The sequence below is a fragment of the Ochlerotatus camptorhynchus genome, unplaced genomic scaffold, assembly GCF_037179485.1.
Source record: "Ochlerotatus camptorhynchus isolate MF236.1 unplaced genomic scaffold, CSIRO-AGI_Acam_v1.1 ptg000343l, whole genome shotgun sequence".
NCBI lineage: Eukaryota > Metazoa > Arthropoda > Insecta > Diptera > Culicidae > Ochlerotatus > Ochlerotatus camptorhynchus.
The window spans coordinates 69,319-88,226 of record NW_027040831.1 but is presented as its reverse complement, the minus strand read 5'-3'; the positions used below and the strand labels follow the sequence as shown (position 1 = coordinate 88,226).

Here is an 18,908-nt window from a genome sequence, read left to right as displayed (position 1 = left end):
GCCTGGAACGGAAAAAGGTATTTCGTTACATTCACCGACGATTTTACCCATTTTAGCGCCGTATACATCCTTGCGGCGAAAAATGAGGTACTGGAGGTCTTCAAGCAGTACGCGAGCATGGCTGAGGGGCATTTCGACAGCAAGATCCGTCGCCTTAGGTGCGACAACGTCGGCAACGAGTTCCAGCAGTACTGCCGAGACCGTGGAATGCTAGTGGAGTACATCGTTCCATACACGCCACAGTAGAACGGCGTAAGCGAGCGTTTGAACCGGACGATCCAGGACAAAGCGAGGGCGATGGTTCAAGATTCTGGCCTACCGAAGAAGCTTTGGGGCGAAGCAGTTCAAGCGGCGGTGTACATCGTCAATCGGAGCCCGACGATGGCGTTGAACAAGAAGACGCCGTACGAGATGTGGTACGTGCACAAACCAGACGTGTCAAAACTCCGCATCTGGGGGAGCAAAGCCTACAACTTCATTCCCAAGGAGAAGCGATCGAAGCTAGACGCGCGTAGCCAGGTATGTTAGCCCACGAAGTAACATACCTGGCTACGCGCGTTTAGCTTCGATCGCTCGAACGGGTATCGTTTGTGGGACAGCCACAAGCAGAAGGTGTTTCTTGTTCGTGATGTCATCGTGAATGAATCAAGGTATACGTCGACCAGCAAAGAACCAGTGAAAAATGTCAAAGACGACGAAGCGCAACCGGTTTGGACCCGACCGGAATCGCAGGCGGTAGTCCCTGATGAACCAGTAGTTACAATTGAGCCACCCAATGAACAAGTTGATCCTCCAAACGTCGACCAGGATGACGACAACGATGAAACACTGGTGTAAGAAGATGATTATGAAGAAGAAGAGGTTAACCCGAGAAGAAGCGTACGTGTACGGAAAGCCCCGGCAAAGTTGGGCGACTACTCGTGCCTGGCGTACGCGTTGAATGCAGAGCACTACGTGCAGAACCTACCGGACACCATTGAAGGGATGAAGTCGCGAGAGGATTGGCCGCAGTTGCGTGAAGCCATTGAGGACGATTTGAAATCACTAGCTGAAAACAATACCTGGGAGCTGGTGGATCTACCGTCGGGACGAAAACCGGTGGATTGAAAATGGGTGTTCAAGCTAAAGATGACGCCGGATGGCAACGTAGACAAGCACAAGGCGAGATTGGTTGCCAAAGGATTCATGCAGTGGTATGGATATGATTACTCTGAAACCTACGCTCCGGTGGTGAAGATGTCGACGGTTCGAATGGTGCTGGGATTGGCAAACCAGGAGAATTTGCTGATCCACCAGATGGACGTCTGGACGGCGTTCTTGAACGGTCATCTATCGGAGGAGATCTACATGCGCCAACCTCCAGGATTTGAGGAGGGGGATCGAGTCTGTAAGCTAAACAAATCCATCTACGGTTTGAAGCAGGCATCGAAGGCGTGGAACGACTATTTTCACGAGTTTGCAACCCGGATCAGCTTTCGCAGGTCCGAGAGTGACAGCTGCCTGGACGTATGTGAGCGTGATGGTGAGAAGGTGTTCCTGCTGCTGTATGTCGATGATATCCTCGTCGTCTCTCGTTCCTTGGGTGTCATCGGTACCATCAAGAAGCTGCTGAAGTCAGAGTTCTCGATGCAAGACATGGGCAAACAAAGATGTTCCTGGGATTGAAGATTAACCGGGACGTGTTGTCGGGACGAATGCTACTAAGTCAGGAACACTACACGAAATCGATCCTGAAGCGATTCGAAATGGAGAAGTGCAAGCCCGTATCAACTCCCATGGAAGCGGGTCTGCAACTTGTGAAGAACGACACGGACAAGAAGCTGGAGAAGCCATACTGTGAGCTGATAGGTTGCCTCACCTATTTGATGGTGACGTCCAGACCAGATCTCAGCGCAGCGGTGAATTACTTCAGTCAGTTCCAGAGCAATCCATCCGACGATCACTGGGTGCACGCCAAGCGGATTTTGCGGTATCTGCAGGGGACAGCTGATCACGGACTGGTGTACGACCGGTCCCATCCGGCAAGTGACTGGCTATGCGGACGTGATTTGGGCTACGGATATCAACGACAAGCGTTCGGTTTCGAGAATACTGTTCAAGCTGTACGGAGTCACAGTCTGTTGGAGTACCAGGAAGCAGAGCACCGTATCCTTGTCGTCGACCGAAGCGGAATGTTCCGCTCTAGCAGACGCAGCGTGCGAGGCCATTTGGATCGGCAAGGTCTTGAAGGATTTGGGGGTGCTCGAACCGCAGCCGCCACTTTCATATGAAGATAATCAATCAACCGGACCTTCGAAGCGTTTGAAGCACACCGACGTCAAGATACATTTTGTGCGGGAGTGTGTAGCTTCGAAGAAACTTGAAGTTCGCTACATTCCAACGGGTGAGCAGCAAGCTGACTTGTTGACGAAAGGTTTGTCGACGATGCCGTTCCGGAAGCACTGTTCGAGTATCGGAGTTTTCCCACGATCAGTTTGAGGAGGGGTATCAAGAACGAGCAAACTGATCGTAGCAGCTCTATTAAGATATGTTAGATCGTAGTAGCCATGAGTTTGAGTTTTAAGTTAAATAAATCATTCTTATAATTATCCTTCGACAGAAGTAGTCGTCATTCCATAACTCTCTACTATCACAACAAAACGTCCAGTAGCAAAATTGTGTTTACTATCGTCACCAGATCAAAACCAAACCTCTGATCAAAATTGAGTCGGTGGTCCAGTGCGTCGAGAGGAGTTCTTTTCTTTCTTTATTTTCAGAAGTTTCCCCGGTAGCTTCTGTTGGCACAAACATGCCAGCAACGAATAAAGTCAATGATTTGACATACTAGATTTGATACAGTGTAGCTTACAGCACACGACCCCATGTAACTGACAGTAAAAATAAAGTTTTAGTTCCTACTCGTTTCTTCCAGACAACAGACGTTGTAGCATTACTCTCTCGCAGCGCATAATCCTCCGACAGGGCCTGTGCATGATAGAGAGTGGAAGAACAAAAGAAAATTCGACGCCATTTTGAGATCTCTTGGTTTTTTTTTTTCTTTCGTGAAAATTGTTCGGTTTTTCGCAAAGTTTCGAAAGTTTTCGCGCGGAAATCGATGGCAATCGATTCAACATCCAACAATTGAACGATTTCAATTATCCCACCTGAAAATTTAAGGTGCAATTGCTCCTCACTCGAGAGGATTTGTGGCGGTGCGTCGACCCCGGCGTCAAGAAGCAAGGGGAAACCGACGACGCCTGGAACGCGTTGGACTCCAAGGCTCGGTCCACCATCGGCCTCCTGATCTCGGATAACCAACACGGGCTGATCCGTAAGGCCAAGACAGCGAAGGCAGCATGGGACGAGATAAAGAAGCACCACGAAACAGCAACCCTAACCTCAAAAGTTTCGCTTCTGAAGCAGATCTGCGATAAACGTTTCGCGGATGGTGAAAATATGGCGGAGCACCTCTTTGCCATGGAGGATTTGCGATGGTCTTGAGAAGTCTGCCGAGTTCCTACGACACGCTGACGACCGCCCTAGAGAGCCGGTCTGACACCGACCTCACCCTCGAACTCGTCAAACGGAAGCTGCTGGACGAGGCCGTAAAGCATCAAGGATCATCCGGAGATTTGGGGCTGAAATTCGGAACTGTGCACGGTCGGAACAACAAGAAGAAACCCCTAATTTGCCACCGGTGCAAAAAGGAGGGCCATAAGCAGTTTGATTGCCCACCGCGCGGTCGTGATTCGGACGGCGACCCGAAGCCGAAAGGAAAACAACAGAAGAAAAAGGAAGATTGTGTTTCGTTCGCGTTCGTCGCCGGCGCATGTGAAAGTTCTAACGATTCGAAGCCGTGGGTAGTGGACTGGGGTGCGACGAGCCACACAGTTGCCGATCGGAGTTTTTTCAGTGAATTGAAAAGTTGTGACATTAAATCTGTGACGCTTGCCGACGGAAAATTCGCGAAAGTGGAAGGCCAGGGGTGTGGGACGATTGACTGTTGTGATAAAAATGGACTACCCAGAAAAATGAACATAAGTGTCGCGCTTTACACACCCGGTCTTGCCACGAACTTGTTGTCGGTACCGGCAATAGTGGAGAAGATGATGCCCGTGGGTGCCGAATCTTTCGTGACGGGACGACACGGTAGTCGCGGCAACGTTGAAGCGTGGGCTGTACCAGCTGAAGCAACCGGAGGAGGTCGTGTTGTCGGCCAGCAGCCACCACAACAAAGACCGCAGCATGTCTGGAACAGACGATTCGGGCACAGGGACCCGACCGCGATCATCCGGATGAAGAAGGAAGACTTGGTGATCGATTTGAAAGTGTTTGAGTGCGGCATCCAAGAGCCATGTGATTGTTGCCTGAAAGGGAAGCGCTCCCGCGCTCCGTTCCCGATGGAGTCATCATCAAGCACGAAAGCGACGATGGACCTGGTGCATACCGACGTGTGCGGCCCGGTCGAAGTGCCATCCGTCAGCGGGTACCGTTACTTCATGACTGTGATCGACGATCACTCCCGCTACTGCGTGCTGTACCTTCTGAAACACAAGTCAGAGGTGGCAGCCAAAATCCGGGAGTACGTGGCGCTAGTGCAGAACCGCTTCGGCCGGAAGCCGAAAATTATTCGCTCGGATCAAGGCGGAGAATATACCGGCTACGTGATTTCTTCAGAAAGGAGGGAATACAGCCGCAGTTTACGGTGGGCTACAGCCCGGAGTAGCGGAACGTAAGAGTCGCTACCTTGTCGAGATGGTTCGATGCCTTTTGTTTGAGCTTTGGCACGGAACCAAACCGGACGTGGAGAACCTGAAAGTGTTCGGGTGCAGCGCGTAGGTTCACGTTCCGAAAGAAAAGCGGAAGAAATCACGACCACTGCGAAGGAGCTCGTCTTCGTAGACTACTCACTGGAGCACAAAGTCTACAGGTTCCTGGACAAATCTACGCGGAAAGTGATAGTGAGCTGTGACGTCCGGTTAATCGAAAGCGCTACGGAAGTGCCTGCCGAGGTTGGTCATAAGAAGAAGAAGAAGTCAATCGTGAAGCCGGCCCCTGTCTGCAGCCAGGAGGAGATAATAGTGTTTGACTCGGTACTGAAGCCGAGCCCGTTGCCGAATCCGTAGCGGAAGAAGATGAAGATGCCGAGTTTGGTACTGCGGAGTCCGAAGCAGATCGTTTCAGTGACGTCGATCCTGTGCGCGGTATTGAAGAAGCCAACGATCAGGATGACCACGAACGTGAACCCAGAAGATCCGAACGGGCCAATAAAGGTATCCCACCGGAACGATTCGACGAGATGACCAGCGTGACGAAGCATTTTGTGAAGGAACCACGAACGTACGAGGGGACGGTCCGACGTCCCGAAAAGGCTGTCTGGCAGGCAGCGATGGAGGAGGAGATCGACGCACTCGCCGAGAACCAGACCTGGGAACTGGTGCAATTGCCTCTTGGAAGAAAAGCGATCGGCTGCAAGTGTGGACGTTCAAGGAGAAGGAGGACGAGACCGGTCAAGTTGTACGACACAAGGCAAGGCTGGTAGCGCAAGGCTTCACACAGTGCTACGGTACGAACTACGACCAAGTGTTCGCACCAGTAGTGAAGCAAACAACCCTCAGAACGCTACTTACGATCGCGAATCGAGACGGCATGATGGCAAAACACCTGGACATCAAGTGCGCCTACCTTTATGCCGACCTCGAAGAAGATATCTTTATGAAGCAGCCCTCCGGATTTCAATCGGACGGCAATGTGGTGTGCCACTTGAAGCGTTGCCTGTACGGCTTGAAACAGTCGGCGAGGGTTTGGAATGCCCGGCAAGGCGGACTCGTGTCTTTACGTGAAAAAGATCAAGGACGGGAAAAGGTGCTTCATCGTAATTTACGTGGACAATATGGTCGTCTTCTGCCACTCGGAAAAGGAGTTCGAGCAAATTCGGACCGCCCTGGAGAAACATTTCAAGCTGTATTCTCTGGGAGATCTGCGTATTCTCTGGGAGATCATGAACCAAGGAAACTACATCGAGAAGCTGCTAGGAAGGTTCGGACATGGGGACGCTAAGCCGTCGAAGATACCGCTTGATCCAGGCTATATAAAACAAACGGAGGAGACAGCCCTGCCGACGAACACGTCCTATCGTTCGCTGGTGGGCAGTTTGTTATGTTTCGCGGTCAATACCAGGCCGGACATCAGCATCGGGACTTCACTACTGTGCAGGAAGGTGTCAAATCCGACAGATCGCGACTGGACAGAAGCTAAACGTACGCTGAGGTTCCGCAAGGGGACCAAGAACTTTCGTCTGCACTTGGGTGGCGGAGCCGAAGGTCTCGAGTGCTTCGTCGATGCGGATTGGGCCGGAAATGATTTAGTCTAAAATGTACACCGTCGCGAGTAGTCGACCGGGGGCGAACCCCGTACGAAATAATTTTGTTTAGTTAGTAAGAATAAATGTAGTGTCTAGTAAATAAAATCAATGTTGTGCTTTTTGTAAAATAAACGGTATTTTGTGGATAAGACGTATAGTGTTCTACGTATCAAGAAGGAGAATTGGTCTATGGATGACGAAGGACTAGTTCTCTGGGAGAAACTGCTGCTGTTACAGACGCATCTACAGAATGGCAGGACCGGTCTGCACTGGGTTCTTGTTGACACCATACATCAATGCTGCAATTAGAACTGGATTCTGCAATTCTCTTTACCTATACAATTTGCATTCGGTCCGGATCCCATGACCATCTGGGGTAAGCAGGCCTATTCTACGTGGCATGGGGACTCTGTCAAAACATAAATCCTTTCGAAACTATGGACATCCGTCAAATACCCTGTAGACTTTCTTATAGAGGTCCATCCGCAGGGCACGGAGAGTATCGTCAATTGTGCAAACTTTTATTATGATTTGGACACCCTCGCTGGAAAGTCGAAAATTTACTATGATGTAAACAAAGAAGTAAGTAAACCTTAGCAACGCTTGGCAAAATGTCAACCCAAAGCAGTGATGCTGTTTTATATTATATTTCGTGTGCTACGACGTGCTTCGACACAGTGTGCACAGTTGATTACCCCTTGCATAATATCTACTACTGTATAGCTGTTATCTTGAACTATGAAAAATATACAAATTCCGGGAAAATATCGGGAAAAACCAATAAATTGCACGGGATTTTAATGAATATTGTAACTAGGATGTCCCAAGACCCGTTGAGGTACTTCTGAATGGAATCCCAAAAAATATTCTTCCTTCTCCTTACCACGCCACTGGCTGCCCATAATGGCAAAGTACAATTAGTACGCCAACCCCAAACCCACAACTTCGGATCGATTACGAATCGCATTCCCCGCGGAGGCGGAAAACTACGAGATAATTAGCTTCAATTATAGCTTCGATTCTGCTTTCTGCTCCGACTGCCATTTTCCCAGTCGACTCCCCCGCCGCTCGCTACAGCATTTGCATTAGACAATTCGCTGAGACCCGCAAAAGCGCGCCGCTCCAATTACGTTCTTCGACTTTTCTAGCTCTGATCCTTTCCCTATGTCTGCTCTGCACCACCCAAGCCAAGTTTTGTGCTCACTGTTGTTTCTTGCTAGGTAAGTATTCCGTTCGCCTTCCACCGATGATGTGTAATTAAATCCTTATTCAATATTTAATTGATTTCTTCGATTCCGTGCAGCCCCATCGGTGATTATTATTTTCCCTCCTATCTCGGTCCATGTATTCCGCTTTCCCATTGGGAATCAAATGCAAAAGTCTTACCCATTTCACCCTTCTGATGGCGGCTCTAAGTAGGGGAAAAAAGTAATATCAACCGTCGAAAGCCCTCGAAGCCTACTCTGTGAGCCTACGCAGTCAGTGACTGTGAGCTGTGAGGATTGAGAATCGATCGCAGCAGCCTGGTTTTTATTTCCTTATCAAGGTAAACAAATGGGCTCACCTGCACGTGTGCGTTTGTGTGTCGTCAGTTCGTGCAGAGCCTATAAATCAGAGCTCAGTCACCCACAGAAGGCAAACAACGAAAAAGAAGTCCAATAAAAACTTGTGCTATTTGTTCGGTGCGTTAAAACCGAGTCAAACAACGGATAAATGGCTGTCTGGCGTTGGATGGCTGCGCGGGATTTGCAATGGCTTCGGGGGAAAGTCAATAAAAATTGCATTTTGGACGTCTTTAGAACGGTGGGACATGCTTACAGAAAGTTTGTTCGCAGAAAGTTTTATTCTTGTTGAAGCGTTGAGCAAACAGAAAAACCAAAATTAACGTTAAAAACCGATAGCTGAGCATCAAAATTTTGCCTACTTTAATCATCACTCAAGACGTTTCCGAACCACCACCAATAGCCGCTCAGCCAACTGAGATCGATCGTTACATCAGCAACCATAAACGTCTATTCTTCCGAAAAGTTCTTTGGAAAGCGCTTCAGCTCGGTTTCGTAAAGCGTAAATTTCACTTGAAAACAGAAAATAGGAAAACTTTTCCATTTCCCCCAAGCCAACCCGGTCCCGTAAGACTTTGTAATAGTTTCGTAAAGTATAGACAAATGCACGAGGCTTACGTCGGAACGGGAGGCCACCATCGAGGAAACATTGACGGCCGAGAGCGAGCGCACAAAAGAACGAACATCATCATCATTCCTTTTCTGGGTGCTGGGAAGAGGAGCGCATCTTCAAGTGGAAATGTTTTCCGTTTTTTTTTCGGATCTAAGGATCTCGTGGAACGAAAAACGCAAGTCAGGAGTAATTTATTTGTTAAATTGCATCCTGAACGCGATGGATGCGATAGCTGAGTAACTTCACGCTGCGCTGTATTGTTTCGTGGTATTTCCACGAAACCACGCCGTGTAGATTGGAAATGTTATGGTTTTAGCTAGCGGAATCATGGACTTGTAGCCTAATCGGAGGCGGCAAACGCGTCAAGCGTATTCTTCTATTACTTTGGCTTTATTACGGGGACACTCACAGGGACTTTTCACCGGTTACCGGTCTTAGAGCATTTCCACTGTTGTTAACTGACAAAACTTCAAGGCTGCAAACAGCGTGTCGATGCATGTTTACAGGGCTGATTCTCGGCAATGCGACGATGAATCGTTATGATTTAGCCACTTTTCGAAAGGTATGGCTATCCACTATTGGTTGGCCATCCGGAAAGGAAAATCCTGGAAAAGTCCCGAGCAAAATGCATGTCGATTCAATTTGACATAACTGGTTCTCCGCAATTTGATGAGGAATCGCAGTAGACTGCGCTTGAAAGCTGACGTGTTTTTCTTTTGCTGCGTATTTTTCGTCAGCGAGTTAAACATTGTTGGCTTTCAATTTGTTAATTTATGTGCTTAAATTTAGTTTCAAGTGTTCATAAAGTTATCATTCAGTGATATATCGTGTTTGCCTTGGGTGACTCGGTTGACCTTGAATCTAACCACATAACATATCTAGATAGAGCTGGAATTATGGCGTAACAGCTTTTGTAAACAATGACTTCTATCGTCGATTTCTAGGATCTCAAGGCTCGCCCACACAAACCTACATAACCGTCTGGTAGGGAAAGTCTTCCTCTACCCGATGGTGTTGTTGATTTGCGTTGACGGGCCTTAACTTTCTAGGAATCATCGAAAGAAGTCATTGGTTACAAAAGTTGTTACGCCCTAATTCCAGCTCTATCTAGATATGTGGAACTTCATCAAAGAAAAGAACAGCAACTTCATGCAAACGCTAATCCAGAAAGTGTTTACTCCGAGGGGGCGACACATCTAAAATGGCATGTGGATGGCAGATAAAATGCATCTACTTTTTTCGATCATTGTAGTTTCTTCATATTCGACTTCCTACTGTTCGCTGCCTCATTCACTGCATCAGGCTGCATCTACTTTTTTTTTATGCTACAAAAGATGCAGAAGATAGACGTAGTTTTTGACGTAAATGGCAAAACAAGAAACGAGAAATTATATTTGAGTATGAGAGAACAGCGAAAAATGTTCGGTTTTTAAAATCCTCCAGTAAATTAAACGGTTTTAAGTGATGAGTGTTGTTTTATTACATTTCGTAATATACTGTGTAATGCCAACGGGTTATTAGTAGTGATTTATTAAAAATAAGGAATAATGTATTGTTTATAGTGACTCCAACAGCGTCAAAACTTTTCTAGCGGAGACCTGGTTTGCGAAAAGTATGTGAATATGATGAACATTTCCAAGAACAATAACAGTTAAGTTAGGGTCCAAAGCAGCTTCGTAAACATAGCACTGGGTAAGATCAAGAACCACCGAAGGATTGCAATTGACGTTCGCCAATCAAAAGACTACCTGCTGACGAAGGCACTGCAGAATATCTCCAAAGAGCTCGGCAGGTTGTTCAAAGTGTCATCAAGGAAAGCGAGGTACCCAGTTTTGTTGAGAAACACAGATGTGATTTATTTGGCTAATACCGCCTTGCTTCACTCTCTAGGTTTAGCATGGACATCCAGCTCGGGATTGATCTCTTCAATCATGAAGTGTTCCCGAGTTTATCTGACATCTAAGAATAGTTTTCGAATGGTCCTCATAGATTTATTATATTTTTTATATATCATCTCTGAATTTTATGATTTATTAAACGACTATTGAAAACACAGTCATTTGTACAAAATAATATTCCTGATTATTTGGCTTCTTTTTTCGTCTAGAATTATATATTAGCGTAGCTTTATAATAGTTTCTACATGTTACTGTTGAGGGTCAAATCCCGGTATCGCTTCCGGAATCACGTTACGTCCTTGTAAGCGTTAATTCTTTGAGAACCACCGAAATTGTTTCTTTAGACTTTGTACGGTTTAAAAGGACAACATCGAAAATGATTTCATTTTTATTTGCATTTCAAGATATTTTGCTATTGGACAGTACGACAGGATGTACAACAGGGGCTTTTGGTATTTTGCTGACCGAAGTTGTGATCGGCGATAGATTTATCGAAAACTTCGATCATAACGACATAACGTCCAGTAAAAAATCTTTCAATACGACTTGATAGGGCAAAACCATGTCTGTAATCTCCTATTGCTATCATCCTAACGTTTCTCAATTTTTCAGTTTAAGAACGAGTACGGGTATAATTCCATAGTTTCATTTTCTCCTCATCGTTAGGCATGGAAAGCTCTTTGTCTTGCGACATATTCCAAAATTCCATGACCACGTGCTGCACAACTCATCTACCGAATAAATTCAGCGTTTATCGGTACACTTTACCAGCAAATTAATTATTCTCTTCGTGGTATATTCTCCCGTATGCTCTTCGTTATTGAACTGCCAGTTCTTCGTCATCGGTCAGGATACCGGCAAACATGACCGAAGAGTAGCACCGTAGCACAAAACACACAAAATGACGGCTGAAAAAATATGCAGGGGTCAATGGTATACAACGCACCCCCTGGGCAGAACGCAGCAGCTGACTTTCATTTGTGTTTTTCATGGCTTTTACGTAACTGTTTTTGTGGTGTTTATTACGTTTTATTCATGATCGAGATACAGTGGCGTCGTGTAAACATAGAGTAGATAGGGGTATGTAGAGGAGCATGTATAAAGTAGGGGCAAGGTTTCTGATATCTGTTACATCTTCCTTTTCAAAAAGAACAACTACAAATTTAGTCTGGTTACTGGTTTGATCGTTCTTTCTGCTCTTGTTACGTATGGCTGAAGGCCGCTATCATCATTGGATTGAAGAACTGGTAGAGAAGGTTGACCCTGTGGTGATACAGCTGGCGACGATGACGGCGTATTTCCAGTTTCGGATGACGGTCCATCGGGATCGATTCCTTCGGGATTCTCGGGATCATCTTCACTAATGGCTTCGGGTTTAGGTGTAATCGAGACAACGGATCTCCTTACATGCTTCATGTTGCATCGAACGATGTCACCGTTGTTTTTCTCAACGATAATAGACCGTGGAGTGTCCGTTTTGGCGATCACTTTACCCGACTCCCAGATATTAGTCAACTGATTCTGCACCAGTACATTATCGTTGACATCCAATTCCAGGCGTTTCCGAGCTCCTCGATCATAGTAGTCCTTCTGTTTCTGCCTCGCAGCTTCTAGGGATTCCTTGACGTTTTCGACAACAATTGGTTTTAGCTTCTCTTCTACTATCGGCAGCGGAGTTCTTGTTATCCTGCTAATAATCCTTTGGTTCGGCGACAATAGTTCCTTAGATCGTGGAATATTGCGGTAGTTCAATAAAACAAGCTGTACGGAGCTGTTGTCTTCTTTGCACTTCCTTAGAATGTTCTTGGCTATTTGAACTGCTCTTTCAGATAGACCGTTGCTTTGTGAATAGTACGGGCTCGACGTTACGTGTTCGAAATTCCACGTTGATGAAAACTTTTTAAACAATTGTGACGTATACTGCTTCGCGTTATCGCTGTTGAGCTCTTCTGGAACTCCCCAAACTGCAAACCATGTTTCCAGCTTCTCTATTACCTCCGATGACTCCATCGTGCGCAGTTTCTTAAAGTCAATCCATCCCGAATAGCTATCGATGAGTACCAGATAATTTACTCCGTTGAAGTGGAAAATATCCGAAGCGACTATCTGGAATGGATAGTCAGGAATCCTCTTGACGATCATCGGTTCCTTTACACAACTTCGACTTTATCCACATACCGCTGGATGTCACGGCCCATGCCAGACCAGAACACTAACTGTTTCGCACGTTTAATGCAAGACTGGATTCCGAAGTGTCCAGCATGCGTAAGGCTCAGTACTTTCTTTCGAAGCGATTCTGGTACCAGAATGCAGTCACCCTTGAAAATCACACCTTCATACGTTGATAACTCATCTCTGAAGTTCCAATAGGGCTGGAGATCACCATCCACATGTGCTAGTTCTTCTGGCCATCCTTCGAGTAAGCAGCGAATTAGTTTCTGCAACACTTCAGACCTTTCAGTCTCAGCTACAATTTGATTTATCTACGGCTTCGTCACGTTGAGTACCACGTGAACCTCTAGCTCATCCTCGTTTTTCTCCTTCGGGTTGTCAACGTCACGGCTTAACGTATCAGCAATTGGTACATTCTCTCCTCTTACGTAGATAATCGACGGTGCATACGGTTGGACATCGAGAATGATGCGTTTCAGTCGTGGTGGGGCTTTATCCAATGGTTTCTTGAATATCGATTCAAGAGGCTTATGGTCGGTTTCAATTGTTACCGGCCTCCCGAAGATATAAGGATGAAACTTCTGACATCCGAATCTAATTGCAAAGGCCTCTTTTTCGATTTGAGGATAATTTTGTTGAGATGGAGTCAGCGCTTTAGATGCATATGCTACCGGGCGTCCTTCTTGCAGGAGAACTGCTCCCATCGAGTGTGAGCTGCAGTCCACCGATAGCACGTTTTCCTGATTCACGTCATAGAATTTCAGCGTTGGGAGACTTGAGAGATGTCTTTTTATCTTCTCGAATGCTGCTTGTTGTTCGTGGCTCCAAACCCAAGCAACTTCCTTCTGGAGTAGCAATCTTAGAGGAGCTGTAATTTGCGAGAGGTTAGTAATAAATTTCGAAAGGTAAGTTACCATTCCAAGCAAACGTTGTAACTGCTTCTTGGTTTCCGGTACTTTCGGCCTTCTGATTGCCACAATTTTCTCATCGTCTGGTTTCAGTCCCTCCGCCGATACAATGTGTCCAAGAAACTTCACGGATCTAACGGCGAACCGACACTTTTCCTTATTCAGCTTCAATCCAGCGCGATCTAGGCGGTCAATAACGTTCGCTGTGATCTCCTTATTCTTCTTGCTGCTACTGCTAGACGATTCCCGGTCCTTGCTCTTCTTGAAGCAGCACTCTGGCAAGTGTCCAGTTTTGTTGCTAACAGGACAGGTTTTCTTGAATGCAGGACAACTTTTCTTTCCGTGCTTAGTTCCACACCTACGGCAGTTGAAAGGTTTATCAGCTTCTCTTCCCTTGATGGCATCGCAACTCTTCGTGTCAGAGCTGATCTGGTGCAACGTTTCCGTCGTCTTTTCACTGGATCTGCAGATTTGAATTGCTTTCTCAAGGGTCAACTTGGAGTCACTGAGGAGCTTCTCCCGAACTTTTTGACTGCGCACTCCCAGCACGATTTTGTCCTTTAGCAGTCGATCTTCCGTAGACATACCTTCCTGTGGAGTATTGAAATCACAATCCACAATAGCCTGTCGCAGCTTAATAAGAAAGCTGTCAAAACTTTCAGGAATATGTACGTGCTGTACGTAGGGTTAGTAGTAGGGTTGAACGCTTCGGCAAACTTTCGCTTGATCACATTCGGGTCTTTTTTCTCCTCTTCCGTCAGTTGGAATCCCGTAAACGTTCCTATTATATCCGGTCCCAGACTGTTCATGAGGATGCCGACCTGCCTTTCCGCCGGGAGCTGTTTAATTCCTGCTGCTAGCTCGAACCACTCGTATTGCTAACTCCAATCTTTCCAGATTCTCGCCTTGTCAATTTGATTCCGGATGTTGATTCTCTCCGGCGGCTGGGCTGATAAACTTTGAATGGGGTTATGTACGCTGTTCGCTTGCTGCTGAGGCGGTGGCTGTGGTGGATCGACCATTTTCGCAACTTTTACGCTTTACCGATCCGTATCCAATCAATATTTACGTTGTCCAACTTTACGTTTCGCGTTTTCGAACTATTTTTCCCGTATCCGCGATATTTTCATCGGTTTTTTCGGGTTTTTCCGCGCGTGAAAACCACTTCTGACACCATGTGGTGTTTATTACGTTTTATTCATGATCGAGATACAGTGGCGTCGTGTATACATAGAATAGATAGGGGTATGTAGAGGAGCATGTATAAAGTAGGGGCAAGGTTTCTGATATCTGTTACATTTTTGTTCTCTTATCAAGCAGAACTTCTAGCATAGCATCTGAAATCAAAATCCTGCATGATAAATCCTAGAATTGGATTCAAAATTCCAAGAAAATTTCAAACTAAAATGAAAAAGTGCGTTCTATCCCGGGGTGCGTTATATACCGTTCTCCCCTACATTACTAAGGTAAGATTCTAGCTCTTATGCTCTCCTTCCATACCACCTCCAGGTAGGTGTATGGGATTGAGTGGAAGAATACTTGTACACAGCAAAAAAAGTTGTTGAATATTACATCCAAACTGCTGCAACCAGGTCAATTCACCGGTTGTGTAATATCGCATTGTACGATGTACATCGATTTTGCGAACAAAATTACATCCATTGATGTCATATTGTATCTGCTTTTTGCTATTACATCATTATTTCATACATCAGCTTGAATAACGTTGATTGATATTACTTTTTTTTTTGCTGTGTAGCTGTGTTGAGAGCACATTGTTTTCTAAAAGAAACCGTTTAAACACTTTCAAAAGGTACCTGATCCCCCCGTAGATACCTATTCCACAGGAACTTCTGTTGATGCGGCATAAGTCGAAGGGTAGGTAATGATTTCCACTCTCTGCTTCCAAACCAGGGTACTCTCTGCTCTGCAGAAACCGAATGTCGTAGCACTGGAAAGTTCTTGGTTAATATAAAAGCACTTGGAAGTAATCCAACGTAATACAGCATCTTACGATCTGCAAAGCTTCCCAATTAGAAAATCGATCAGTGACACCAGTTCACTATTCGATTAGTGAAACGCAAATTCCGGCGTTGATGATTTACAATTTACGTCACTACGGTCACTACTCAACCTTCAACTCACAGCAAAATGTAAACAAACAGTTTTCGTTCGCTACATCGCTTGCTGCTTTTGTTCGTTCAGCGTTTGGGTTGATCGCGAGAAGATGCGTGACGATATAGAAAGATGCGAAAGAGGTGAAAGTAGATGTCACAGATGGAAACAAATAGTAAATTGTCGCACCAAAATATTGTCACACTTGCTGCGGATGACTCACAGTATATTTGGGTTTTATTTCAATGTTATACAATTCAGTTTTTTTTAAAGAAATAAATCAACTTTTATTTCAAAGTCAGGCTGAGGAGTCTTTAAACTTCATCCAACATCAACAGTTAGATAGTTTCCGAACAATTCTGAGCACAAATATCGAAATAAAATTCTTCCATAAATTTAATGTTTTATCACTGGGTACGATTTATACGGTCTCCACTGTACATGCTGTTTTGACATTTCTTTGTTTAGATTGTGCATCGTTTTCAGTCGATACGAGTTGAACGTTGATTTGTTTTGATTTTTCCGTACGATCGGTAAGTATTTGAGTATTTTTCCTTAAGATTTCTCCCATAAACAGACAATTTCAATTGAACAGGAAAGAAAATGGATAGCGTTGATTCTCCTGAACAAGCTATGGGCGATACGGATGACCCAGAAGTGATGATACTGCGGAGGACAATGCAATTTGGAATGTGGAAAGGACGGAAAATTCTTTCAACGAGACGAGCGAATTGGATCAATCAGATGAGCATATGTTTGCCTATACGCGTCAGTTCAAAGGCCAATCCTCTGGATCCTTTGTGGCACGGTGGCAGATTTCGGCACATATATTGAATAAGGAGGTTTCGACCAAAATGCTGATGGAACAACAAATCCAGCGTGGGAAGTGAATGAAGTACCCACTGAAGAGGAGTTTGAAAAATTCGTTCTGTTACAGTCGGGTCGTAGGCATTACCCATTGGATAAGCTTAAAGAAAGCAGCAGCCTGATGCAGAGTTGGAAAGGTAAGGATATCTCGCTGCTCCTGCATGTGTACTCTTTATCGATTAGCAACCGTACTATTTGGAACTCGGTGAAAGAGAGCTTGATCGATCCATCTGAACGGGACCTTTCAGGTGCTGCTACAACACAGGCTGTTGTCGAGTTGGCAAATGAACTGAGAACAGCACACGGAAATCATCTCGAGGCACATAGCATGGCATGGTCGTTCTGGTCGAATTCGATTTTGAAATCTCCAGCTCATCTTAGAGAATCCCTTAAAGACCATCCTCCACAGCACCTGTTCCGGGCGAAAGAAGGACCTTATGTGAATGCTATTCGCAGAGAGCTTACGGTGGCGCATACTGGTTGGCCTACGCCAAGTTTGCAATGTGATTGAGTCGAACATGGAGAGCTTGACTGCATCAATGAAAACATTCAGGATTCACCTTGAGGCCTTGGATTTAAGGGATAAAGTAAGCGAATAGATGATCAGTGCTATGGAAACATCGGTAAGGGTACAGGAAGATCAATTGGGGTAACCATTGAAAGAACGAATAACAGACGTTGAAGATATGGACCACATGTAAATGGTGGTACTCTTATGTTTTTTTTTATTGACTGTTTTAACGACTTACAAGTCACATGTTTAATTTTTATGTTTTATGATGCGAATAAAATGACCACATGATTTTAATACTTTCATTTTCGGTTTTGCTCATTTTCTTCGAATCCCAGGTCAATTATGTCTTCCGGAGAGGCAGCTTCACATCACGAGTATTACTTTCGTTGTAGCTTTGTTGCATCCTTTTCTTTACGATTCTAAAAACGATTTCAATTGGATTATAGAACGAGGTATAAGCTGGCAAGAAAATGATGTGGATTCCAAGTGATCGAAGATACGATATTATGTTTGCATTGCAATGAATGCGAGCTCCATCGAGAATCCAAATTAAATGAAATCCGGGGTATGTTTCTACTTTACCACTTTGTTGAGCAAACTGTCTAATATGTTGGAAGAAGTTGAGTCGAGTGAATGTTCCTTCTGTGTAGCAATATTCCACCATCCCAGTCTGGCCTATCATACATAGACAAGAAACACGGGGCTTCCGAATGAATTCCCCGCGACAAATCAGCCTTTTACGCTTTTCCGCATATCCCCGGTTTCGTAGCATTCCGCGGTTTAAAATAATGCTGGAAGAAGCAACGGTAAAAAGACGAATACGTCAAATTCATGCAAAACATTCAGTTAGGTTTAACAGAAAAAAGGTCATGAAAATATGGAAAAACAATTTTATTATTTGCGATCAACTTAACTAGTTTTGACAATATCTTGGTTTTAACTCTTCCAATTCTATCAAAAAAAAAAATACTACCGATAATCGCATGAAAGTCCCATACGGATAGGAAATCAAGCAACGATGGGACTTCTCTGCGATTCCATGCGGCATACCCCAGAAAACATTGGACCTAAAAGCTATAATACAATTACGAGTTGTATTTGACTTCGTTCAGTTCATGGATGCCCATTTCTGTTAAAGTTATGGTTGAAACCATTTCACATAGGCATTCAAATATATTTGCTCGGAGCTGTCAAGCGCCCAACCTGACGATGCACGGTATTCCAACCTAGCTCAAGCCATTAAAATCTCAAACAGAGCTCAGCTGAAAAATATCACCTCCCCAGTTAGAGCATAGGTATGCTCATGTGTGCAGACAAACTTTTCCGAGCCAACCCAAACGGATGATGTTGATTTTTGAGATTACCAACATGTCGGGCCCGAATTTGCAACTAAAATGCACAAATTTGCCATCGGTTATCAAATATTGCAAAGTTGAAATGGAGTTTCCCCATTCTGTGCATCAGACGACGAATGCCAGCCGGGCTGTTTCTAGCTAGTTGTTCTCATAAAACCCCCTGTATTTTTTTTTTCGTGAGCGTAGAACCAGAGCTGCTTCAAACAAGCGGTAACTTATCAGCAGTTTCAGCATTCCAGTGTAAACTTTTCCAACTTCTTTTAGCACCGTCATCCATGGCTGGTTGGTTGGCAGACGAAATTCGTAAAAACCAACCACCAGTCGAGAGCTGATCATTCCACTGTGTTTGTGTTTGCTGCGGGGAGATGGCTCGTTCCTCCCCTATTTTGGTATAAGCACACACATTCATAACCGCACATGTTTGGAATTGTTGTAAAATATGTGGAACAATATTTCTTGCCACTCAAACCAAACATAAATTTCCATTTCACCGTTCAACTAACCGCACAAACCCACCCTATAAGGCGTAGACCAGTGCGCCGATCGAAATATTTTCGGCGG

The 18,908-nt window shown here is 45.1% G+C and overlaps 1 pseudogene; it reads left to right on the top strand.

Annotated features, from left to right (window-relative positions):
* Positions 1 to 16,363: 16,363 nt before the first annotated feature.
* On the top strand, positions 16,364 to 17,179 carry LOC135708968 (uncharacterized; annotated as a pseudogene).
* The last annotated feature ends 1,729 nt before the right edge of the window (positions 17,180 to 18,908 follow it).